Genomic DNA, 8,894 nt, shown 5'->3' with positions numbered 1-8,894 from the left:
TGCGTTAGAAATATATTCATGATACAATGAATTGCTTCCTCCCTTCTGCTGTGGTAATGTCACTCATGACATCGGGGCTTCTCATACTTGTTGACCCCTCTCCCCTTTGGTCTGTATAGTGACATCTTCCCCAGCTCACAGCCATGGCTTCTCTTGTCTGAGGTGATGGTGCAGACTTCCAGCGGAAGTGGGGTGCCTAGGAATCACCTGTTGCTTGTGCCTCATCCTGTGTACTCCTGCCCATTATTGCCCTACCATCCCCTCTGTCTCTTGGCTGACTTCAGAATAAAAGAAAAGCTGCTTTCTACTCTCCGAACTAAATAAGAACAGGGGTCCTTCTAAGGTGTCTCTTCCCCTCTGGGTATGAGATTAGCCACCTGAACAACCTTCTTGTGCAACAGAAGTGGGTCTGTCACCCTAGTAAACTATTCGAGGTTGCCTTTTGGTGGCTGCTTCTCTCCCGGCATGAGATTCTGGACATGCGGGACCCTGCACTCTCTGGGCCTGGGGGGGGGGGGGGGGGGGGGGGGGGTGCTGCCAGGCCAGCAATCATGAATGTAGATGCACCGGAACACCTGGCATCTCAGTTCTTTAGTTTTATGAACATAAACAGTGGAATGTGTATCAAATTATGAATATAACATTTGAAATGTACTATATGATCTCACTAAGAATCCCCATGATGAAACTTTCCCGTTTGTTAACTGATTTTTTTTTTGTCTTAATACTTTTGTCCTCATTTCCCATGTTATATAAGGCAGGAGCCTCCACGACTATCTGTCCTTCCTATAGAGAAGGGAGCAGAGGCTCCAAGAGGTCAAATGCCTTACCCAAGGTCACCTAGCAGTGAAGAACAGGACCAGGACCTCAGCTTGGGTCTGTCCAACTTCCACGTTGGTAGCAAGGATGTGGACACTGGTTTTGACCTCTTTTGTTGGTGTGCGTGTGTGTGTGTGTTGGGAGGGGGTTTATTATCTCTGTTATTTAAGTGGGGTGAGTTCTACTTTTCCACTTGTAGACTAGCATGGTCTTTACTGGAAAATATCTTTGGTCAGCTTCCAGCACTGCATCAAGTGTCATATGAGGAAAGTGGTCTGCGCTTGTGTGTTTTCACGCACATGCCCTGCTCAGGCTCCTCAGCAACCTTCTCTTCTGCAGCATCTCCACTTGGGGGGTGAAAGAGTGGGAGGAGGAGGAGTATGGTGCTTTCACTTTAATATTCTGTGACCATGGACAGAAAATGCTGTCGGCTTCTTTACCCCATTTCTGCATTTTATTTTCCTAGACCAAAAAACAGACTGGAGAGAAAGCTGCCTCTTAAAAGAACTCTCGTCCCCCCAAAATTCAGTCTCTTTCCTGATGGAATTTTTGAGATTCAGTTGTGAGCTGATCACACAGGATTGGCTTTTTGTTTGTTTGTTTTAATCCTCACCCGAGGATATTTTTCCATTGATTTTTAGGGAGAGTAGAAGAGAGAGGGAAAGACAGAGAAACATCGATGTGAGAGAAACACATCAATTGGCTGCCTCCTGCAAGAGCCCCGACAAGGGCATGGGCCAGGGAGGAGTCTGCAACCAAGGTATGTGCCCTTGCCCGAAGTTGAACCCAGGAACCTTTGGCCTGCAGGCTGACACTCTATCCACTGAGCCAAACCTGCTTAGGGCTGGTTTTTGGGTGTGGTTTTTTTGGGTTTTTTCTTAAGGCATAAGGAGAAACACTTTACTCTTCAGTTTTTAGTCTTTTAAGTATGTACATCCCTTATAACTTGACCATTCTCTTTCCTATTATGTTTCATAGCCTGTACTTCCTGTGGACCTTAGTGTTTACATTGTCTTAATGATCATCACAGACTCATTACATCTCAGCAAATGCTCACATACTGTGAGGGTTTCCTTAGGCCCTTCATCTAAATGGGATGTTCCTAAATATTTCACTTTTGCTCATCTCTGAGGGGTGTCTTAACAGCTGAAGTTGTGTGTTCTGCCTCCCAGTGCACACAGCCTCTCCCCCGGGGGGGCGGGGGGGGAGGTTCTTCTTTCCCTTTTCCCTGAGAGCAGCTGTGCTAGACATAGACTGCCAGGTCCTCCGCTTCTGCCATCCTGTGGTGACCTGTGGCCACACATGCAAATGCTAATGTGAATATGGACTGCCTGCAGGCCCCTCACACACAGACCAGACCCAGAATAAGAAAACCCAAGTTTTTGTAGTTTCTTCTGTAGGATGTCATCACACGGTGGCTCCTATTTATGATGTCCTCCCTCCTTCACTTTATGCCAGGCCCTGGGCCAAGCACTTTACATTGTCTTGTTTTTGTCATGAAACATAGGCTTAGGCACTCCTTTTCCCATTTTACAAGTGAGAAGACTGTGGCACAGGGAAGATGTGGCTTGTTCAGGGTCACACAACCTATCAGTGGCAGCATCAGGATTGGAAGTTGGGCAGAGCCACGTACATAGAAACTGTCCTTAAACAATGAAGCAACCCTAGGGGTGGGCGGCCAAGGAAAGTCTGGAGTAGATCTCTTTAGGGGGATAGTCCAGCCACTCTCCTCCACCCAGCCCCAGGAATGCCTTGTTCTGGGCCAGCACACCCACTAGCCTGCCTAGAGATTGCCGAGTGGCTACAGGAAGGACCCTGAAATTCACTCCATCTCCCAGGTTCTGAGGCAGTGGGCCCTGACTCTCTTGGGGACATACTCTGGAGGCCTGGGGAAGGCCCCAAGCTTAGCAGGCAAAGGCTGCTGCTGCAAAACCAGGGCCAGGGCTGTGCCAGCCCCTTACCCCACCTCCATGTGGAAGAAGAGGAAAGTGGAAGATATTCCTAACCTCTCCTGCTTTTAACCTCCAGTAAAAATGACACACCTTCATTGCCTCTGCTATTCCTAGCCCCTCTTCCCCAGCACTCCCCACGCCCCCCCCTCAGCACACTTAACCTGGTGCTCACGAGCTTGCACAGGTGACACAGGGGCACTGCCTCTAGGACGTGTTTTCTCACCAGTGCAGCCCCGTGCTGAGTCATAAGTGATCCCACTACACACGCACATCCATGACAAGTTGTGTGCTCTCCCTCTGGTCCTGCATGGAAGGGACAGAATCCAACCTATTGCTACCTTGAGATTTTACCTACTCCTAGAGATTTTTCCTCCCTCCTTGCCTCGGTCTGAGTAGTAGGAGGGCTGTTCCAGCTGCTCTGATACCTCTGGGAAGGCTGACTGGGTGTCTCTGTTGACAGGTTCTCAATGTGGGCTGAGGTGTGCAAAGGCTCCAGGCCTCCTGCCTCTAGCAAAGCTGTCATTTCACTGGGGGCACTTGGAAAGTGCAGTGGCTGTGGTGGTCTTAGCAACTGAGGAGCAGCCCTGGGTGCCATTCCTGGTCTGGGCCGCAAGAGGTGAAGACGTCCTAGTTTCAAGAGCAGTGGTTCTCAACCTTGGCTGCACATTAGAATCACCTGGGAATCTTTAAAATCCTGATTTCTGGGCCTCATCCTCCAGAAATTGTTTCTTTGTTATGGGGTGAGGTCACAACATTAGTAACAAAGAAACAGAATTTCCGGAGGATGAGGCCCAGAAATCAGGATTTTAAAGATTCCCAGGTGATTCTAATGTGCAGCCAAGGTTGAGAACCACTGTTCTAGAGCAAGAGGGCGCCAGATGTCAGAACTTGTGGGAGGCCCTAGTCTTTATTTGCATCTCCTTCTGGATTGTGACTATGTACAGATGCATTCACAAAGGGATGGGCTATAAGGTTCCATTACCAACAGCATCTGATTAATCATTTAAAATGTCTGAGCTGAGCAAGTAAAGGTTTCAAATTCCAGGAAGGAGCTGACTAAGGAGCCTTCAGCTGAAAAGGCCTCTGCTCACATTTCTTGTGAGTCATCTCTGCCCTGGCCCCTATGTGGCCTGGAACTCCTATTGCCTGCCCAGAACCAGGTTTTGTGAATGGCACCTTTGCGGTTGCACACTACGGTAGTCCTAGAACTTGGGCTGCGGGTTTGTGTGTCTGGCTAGGTTGTAGTAGGCTGGTGGCCCTGTAGAAGACCCCAGGGTTGGTGGGCAGGCAGTTTGGCACAGGGGCTGTAGGCCTTCAAGCATCTTTTTCTATTTACTCTGCTTCCATCACAGAGGCAAGAGGGTAAGTGAGAGCCTCTGACAGAAGCTGCTCTGCACCCAAGACTAGCCTGTGCCTTTCTGACCTAATCTGGGCCTCTCGGTCAAAACTATATGCTCATATCCCCCCTGGGCTGGAGCTGAAAACATTAAGGGTTGGTGCCAAAGGGCTGTTTGGGGCAAGAGAGACAAGCTGGTGGGCTGAACCTGATCTCCAATTCAACTGCAGTTTTCTAGGAATAGAGTCCTTTCAATGCCTTCTTGCCTGGGTCCGGGGCACAGGCTTCTGGCACTGGCTGGGCAGGGTAGTCTTGGCTACCAAACCACTGGACAGCGAATAGGAGGGTTAGCCTTTTGGCTGATGTGTATGTAAACAGATTGGCCCTACCCTTCCTTGTCCCCAAGCTGCCCACAGGGGGGCACTTGATCTCCAAGGAGTTCAATCTGAGCAGCCCCTGCTGGCACCAGAACCTCTCCCTGTACCTTGGCACTGACTGCTGAACTGCCTGCTCCCAACCCCCGCTGCTTTTTGACCCTCCCTCCCCGCCCCCTCCTTTTTTTAAACCTTTTATTTTCAAATAACTTTAGGCTTACATAAGAGTTACAGAAATGGCACAGTTTCTGTATACTGTTCACCCAGCTTCCTCTAACGTTTAACATCTTACATAGCCATAGTTCTGCCCCTTTTTTTGTCCTGCAGGCCAGAGACCAGTGGCCAGGAAGGCCATGTGGCCTGGGTAGGGAATACGTACACTGGCATCACCTGCACCTCAGCCCCTGCTGTAACCAATGCCGCTAGTGACTTCAGTGCACCTGTGTCCCCTGGCTTCGAGTACCCAGGGTGGGTGTCATGGCCCAGGACTCAGGCAGCAGGGGCTGCACAATGGCAGGTCAGCCAGGGTGGTAGTGGAGCTCTCAGTCATCCATTGGGTGGCAGGGATGGGAACGAATGGAAGGTGAGGAGCAGTGGTGTCCCGGGGCAGACTAGGCCATGCAACTCAGTGCAGCAGGCACCCTCGGACCCTCCAGGTAGGTAAGGCATCTAGGAAGATACAGATTTAAAGTATGCCATTTCTGGGCCCACAATGGGTACACTATGAGGAACTGTGAGGTCTTCCTCAGAGCAAGTCACTTTTACCTCCACACCTGCCCTGGCCCCCATGTACTCTTCCACCACCCCATCTTCTTAACAGTTTGGGGGCAGAGATTCTGTCCTCAGCTAAGGGAAAGGAAAAAGTCACAAGGGCTTTGGAAGACTTGGTGCTCCAGAAAATAAGTGATTCGGGTTTCTAAGGTATGTACAGCACTGACCACCCCTGTGGAGGCCGACGCAGTCCTCTGGTCTAAGGCCTCAGTTTTACAGCCGGATTGGTTATTTCTAACCTCTGTGGACAGTGTCTGGGAGTAATGAGCTCAGAGTACTTCCCGCCCAGGTTTCGGAGTATGTCATGTGAAATACACCCTGGCAAGGACAAACTGAACTAAAGGAGAAAGTGACAGAGGAAGTGAGACGGGGACATTTTTGTGTTCCTGACTAAGCTTCCTGCGGTTCAGTGGTTCTGACAGGATAGAAGCGGTGAGGACAGGGTTGGGAAGACTGAGTGGCACTGTGTATGCAAGGCCACAGCACTGGTCCTGGCACATCTGTGAACACCTCAATAAATGGCAGCTTAAGAGAAACAGCAGGACCTTTCACATGGCAACCCAACCTTGGGCTGGGTCTCAGGCCTGGATCAAGCAGGCTACTTCTAGAGCTGGCAGAGGAGGGGGTCTTTCTATCCCAGGGCAGCAGAGCCAGTGCAACTACAGGAAGGGATTATTCAAGGGGTTCCACAGCCAATTGTGTCCTCAGTTTCCCTGTCATCTAGGCAGATGGCAGGTGACACCTTGCTGCAGTGACTTGAGTCTGGAGTGCCCGGGCCTTCAGTGGGTAAGGGTGGGCTCTGCCTGGTGTGAGAGAGGACTGCCCTAGATCCCATTCACTCCTACTCCCTTTTCTATCCTAGTTGGACCTGGGCAGGCCTAGCTTGTCAAAGGCCTGAGTTCAGATCCTGCCCCTGCCTGGTCATGTGTGTTTGAACAAGAATTTAAGCTCTGTAAACCTAGAGTTCCTTACATGTGAAATAGGAATGACGGAAAATCTATCTCAAGGTTATTGTTAGGACTAAGTCAGGTAACACACCTTTATCGGGCCTCAGAACAAATGGGTTATCTTCTCTTCAACTAAGCTTTCCTGGTGATGAGCCTTGTGTCCCAGACCCCGAACAACTTCAGGGGCCAAATGAAAGCACACTGAGGTTAAGAGAAGGGAAGGTGATATCCTGGTGGAGGGCCACTGATACAATGGGAGAACTTGGAAAGCTCACTACTAACCCAGCATATTCTAGCTACTATACTAGGCTCCAGAGAGAGGAAGTTACCCGGAGAGGAGATATAAAAATAGATACGCAAAAAATAGAACTGAAAGAAGATTGCCAAAGGACTGGTTTAACTTATAAGATACATGAACTTTCAGAAAGTTTAAAATCCTAACTGCCTGTAACTAAGTCTGATGGTGGTGGTTTTGAGATTTTCTTAAAAGTGGCACAGATTCTCTGAGGCCAAGGAAGACCAGCATTTTAAGGATGTCCTTACAGGAAGGGAGGCCGCAAATCAGTTGGGGTCCTTCTTGACCTATGGATTTGTTTTGCACTCAAATCTCTTAACAGAGCACTTAGTCCAGGCAGGGCTTAGATTTCCAACTCCATTCTGAGAAAAAGGAAGCATGTTAGGCTCCGGGCGTTGCTCCCACTAGACCAGATTTTCATCCCTGCCTTCCATGGTGTTGTGTGGAAGTTTAGAGGTCGGGGCACATTCTGATACTGTTCATTGCCCAGATATGAAAAACTAAGATTCTTGGTTATTCTTTTAGGGACTAAAGCACCTTTCTAGGAGATTTTGGTTATTCTCTTTTGAGAAAGGGCTTAGTTGTATCTAAAGAAACATTCCCCCAGACATCTATAGGGTACAGGACATACTAAAAGTGTTGCTTGGTTTATAAACCAAGTTGGGTCAGCCAACACCAGCCAGATCGCAATGGACATTTCTTATCTAAATTCTGGCTGTCTTGGTGCCAGGCAGCAGTATAGGTTCCCTAGTGCTTGTCCCTGCAGGAATCAGTGTCCAGAGGAGGAGGAGGAGGAGGAGGGGAAGTAGCTGAGGAGCTCAGACCCTTCCTCCCTCCATTATCCACAACGGCATAAGCAGAAAGGCACCTGGTCTGGGAGGCATGGGCTCTGTAGGGCCCAAGGTTTGTGCTATTCATTCTCACCCTCTCCCCTCTCTCCACTCCAGTGTATGTGGTAGAAGACCAAAGAAGGGATGACCTGGGCGCATCCTCCTGCCTCACAGCCTGCTGGACTGCTCTCTGTTGTTGCTGTCTCTGGGACATGCTCACCTGACCAGCCTGTCCCTGCTGTCCTGCCAGCTCTTCTGCCACCTCCAACAGGTGTGCCTGCCCCATCTCTTCTGATTGCTAAAATAAATGACTAGCTCTGCACAGACACTTCTACCTTCAACACAGTGGGATTCTAGATTACTGATGTTTAATCCAGTGACTTTATCTTTCTAATGTTCAAAATTCATTTCCTATTGGCTTTTCACAAATGTGCTAAATGACTTCCCTTTTATTTTTTTTGGCCAAAGGCTTAGTTATGAAATATATATTTATAATTTTTAAAGTATACAATTCAAGGTAGTGGCATAATGTAACATATCACTGAATGATTTCTTTGCTAACACCCTGTATGTTTCAATAAATTTGTCTAAACTTCAACTGTCTGAATTATTCCAGGTAAAATTTAAGCTGTGGGTATCTCAGCTAATGGCCGCTGTCCATTATATGATGAGGGGCATATTTACCTTTTCATTCTGGCTGCTATATGAGCAGGGTGGGTGTTATTAGGAAACTAGGTCCGAGGCTGGGGCCTTCAGTCAGATCATGGGGCCCTCACCAAGCTAGCATTTTCTCCCTAGTCCCATTCAAAGACGGGCTCACCAATGAGCTAGACCCACTTTTACCCAGAGCCTAGGAAAGTCTACTTGGTAACTTGGTAACTATGGGCTGTCTCTGGCAGGAAGGAGAACAGGAGTCCAGAGTTCGGCCAGACCCAAAGCTTTCTTTTCCTGCTGACATGCACACATGCGCACACGCAAAAAGCTGGCATAATTCAAATCAGTAAGCCATGCCACCATCTTAGCTTTGGCCACAGGGTGGCGCTGAGCTGCCAGAACAGCGAGTCAGAGCTTCCCCTAAGGGCCTGCCCTGCCAGCCCCAAGAGGCTGCAGTTGACAACTCCCTGCCTTCCTCTGCCTGCCCACCTTCCCTCTAAGCCAGTGGTGCTCAACCTTCCTAATGCTGCGACCCTTTAATACAGTTCCTCATGTTGTGGTGACCCCCAACCATAAAATTATTTTCGTTGCTACTTCATAACTGTAATTTTGCTACTGTTATGAATCGTAATGTAAGTATCTGATATGCAGGATGTATTTTCAGGGGTCGCGACCCACAGGTTGAGAACCGCTGCAAGTGGTGATATGCTTATAAATATTTAACTACCAGTTCTCTCTCTTTAAAAATAAACAAAACGCCATGATTTTGTAGCATCACCTGATTTCTGTGGAGTAAATGGTCCCACCATAGCTGATTTCAAGTTCCCATGATGTCCTGAGAGTAGAGTTGGGAAGAGAAGCACAAAAGTGCACTGTTTATGTAGTGGTTCCACCGTCCAGAAATAAGACTGTTAAC

Source organism: Myotis yumanensis, unplaced genomic scaffold (assembly GCF_028538775.1).
Source record: "Myotis yumanensis isolate MYYU_CA2020_CCGP unplaced genomic scaffold, mMyoYum1.0.hap1 SCAF_5, whole genome shotgun sequence".
NCBI classification, from domain to species: Eukaryota; Metazoa; Chordata; class Mammalia; order Chiroptera; family Vespertilionidae; genus Myotis; species Myotis yumanensis.
The sequence above is the reverse complement of the archived record's forward strand: the minus strand, read 5'-3'. Positions refer to the sequence as shown.